Below are 2500 nucleotides of genomic sequence, written 5' to 3'. Positions count from 1 at the left end.
GTAAAAAATTGCCAAAATACTTTCTGGGCCCTCAAAAAAAGGCCTACTCCTCAACGCCTGCTCCCGTCCATGCCGAACCGCGTTTTCTATCAACTTTGGCATGCTCGGAGAGAGAAAAAAGGAAAAAAAGAAAAAAAAGGTCCAGTAAAGGTTGTGGATAAAAGTAACCGGCTTTGGAGAATTGCCTGAATCCTTCCGGCGCTGTGAAAAAAAAAGACCAAAAAAAAGACCTGGTCGTCAACGCCTGCTCCTGTCCATGCCAAACGGCGTTTTCCTCTCAACTTTGGCATGCTCGCTGAGGAAAAGGCAGGTAAAGGTTGTGGATAAAAAGTAAACGCGCTGTGGAGAATTGCCCAAATCGTTCAGGCGCCGTGAAAAAAAGAAAGACGTAGTCGTCAACGTCTGGTCCCGTCAATGGCGAAGGGCGTTTTCTCTCAACTTTGGCATGCTCGCTGAGGAAAAGGCAGGTAAAGGTTGTGGATAAAAGTCCGAAGAACCTCGCTACAATTGCCAAAATCTTTCCGCTGCCATTCAAAAATGGACTACTCCTCCACACCTCCTCCCGTCCATGCCAAACGGCGTTTTCTCTCAACTTTGGCATGCTCGGAGAGAAAAAAAGGCAGGTAAAGGTTGTGGATAAAAAAGTAAAAAATTGCCAAAATACTTTCTGGGCCCTCAAAAAAAGGCCTACTCCTCAACGCCTGCTCCCGTCCATGCCGAACCGCGTTTTCTATCAACTTTGGCATGCTCGGAGAGAGAAAAAAGGAAAAAAAGAAAAAAAAGGTCCAGTAAAGGTTGTGGATAAAAGTAACCGGCTTTGGAGAATTGCCTGAATCCTTCCGGCGCTGTGAAAAAAAAAGACCAAAAAAAAGACCTGGTCGTCAACGCCTGCTCCTGTCCATGCCAAACGGCGTTTTCCTCTCAACTTTGGCATGCTCGCTGAGGAAAAGGCAGGTAAAGGTTGTGGATAAAAAGTAAACGCGCTGTGGAGAATTGCCCAAATCGTTCAGGCGCCGTGAAAAAAAGAAAGACGTAGTCGTCAACGTCTGGTCCCGTCAATGGCGAAGGGCGTTTTCTCTCAACTTTGGCATGCTCGCTGAGGAAAAGGCAGGTAAAGGTTGTGGATAAAAGTCCGAAGAACCTCGCTACAATTGCCAAAATCTTTCCGCTGCCATTCAAAAATGGACTACTCCTCCACACCTCCTCCCGTCCATGCCAAACGGCGTTTTCTCTCAACTTTGGCATGCTCGGAGAGAAAAAAAGGCAGGTAAAGGTTGTGGATAAAAAAGTAAAAAATTGCCAAAATACTTTCTGGGCCCTCAAAAAAAGGCCTACTCCTCAACGCCTGCTCCCGTCCATGCCGAACCGCGTTTTCTATCAACTTTGGCATGCTCGGAGAGAGAAAAAAGGAAAAAAAGAAAAAAAAGGTCCAGTAAAGGTTGTGGATAAAAGTAACCGGCTTTGGAGAATTGCCTGAATCCTTCCGGCGCTGTGAAAAAAAAAGACCAAAAAAAAGACCTGGTCGTCAACGCCTGCTCCTGTCCATGCCAAACGGCGTTTTCCTCTCAACTTTGGCATGCTCGCTGAGGAAAAGGCAGGTAAAGGTTGTGGATAAAAAGTAAACGCGCTGTGGAGAATTGCCCAAATCGTTCAGGCGCCGTGAAAAAAAGAAAGACGTAGTCGTCAACGTCTGGTCCCGTCAATGGCGAAGGGCGTTTTCTCTCAACTTTGGCATGCTCGCTGAGGAAAAGGCAGGTAAAGGTTGTGGATAAAAGTCCGAAGAACCTCGCTACAATTGCCAAAATCTTTCCGCTGCCATTCAAAAATGGACTACTCCTCCACACCTCCTCCCGTCCATGCCAAACGGCGTTTTCTCTCAACTTTGGCATGCTCGGAGAGAAAAAAAGGCAGGTAAAGGTTGTGGATAAAAAAGTAAAAAATTGCCAAAATACTTTCTGGGCCCTCAAAAAAAGGCCTACTCCTCAACGCCTGCTCCCGTCCATGCCGAACCGCGTTTTCTATCAACTTTGGCATGCTCGGAGAGAGAAAAAAGGAAAAAAAGAAAAAAAAGGTCAGTAAAGGTTGTGGATAAAAGTAACCGGCTTTAAAATCCTTCCGGCGCTGTGAAAAAAAGACCAAAAAAAAGACCTGGTCGTCAACGCCTGTCCATGCCAAACGGCGTTTTCTCTCAACTTTGGCATGCTCGGAGAGAAAAAAAGGCAGGTAAAGGTTGTGGATAAAACTCCAAAACCTCGCTACAATTGCCAAAATACTTTCTGGGCCCTCAAAAAAAGGCCTACTCCTCAACGCCTGGTCCCCAGGCACGTGCTGGGGGGCCTCAACTCAGGCTCTGCCCAATGTGGATCAAGGTCCACCTTCGCAGCGCCTTATGCGACACCCTGGTTGTGGGGGACGCGGCGTGGCGTGGCGGATCGCTCCGGTCGGCGCACAGCCGGCAACGGTCGACCCGTCCGCCTGGCTTTACTGCCCCCGCGCTTCT

This window comes from Babylonia areolata, unplaced genomic scaffold (genome assembly GCF_041734735.1).
Source record: "Babylonia areolata isolate BAREFJ2019XMU unplaced genomic scaffold, ASM4173473v1 superscaf7, whole genome shotgun sequence".
NCBI classification, from domain to species: Eukaryota; Metazoa; Mollusca; class Gastropoda; order Neogastropoda; family Buccinidae; genus Babylonia; species Babylonia areolata.
This window is presented reverse-complemented; position numbering follows the sequence as displayed.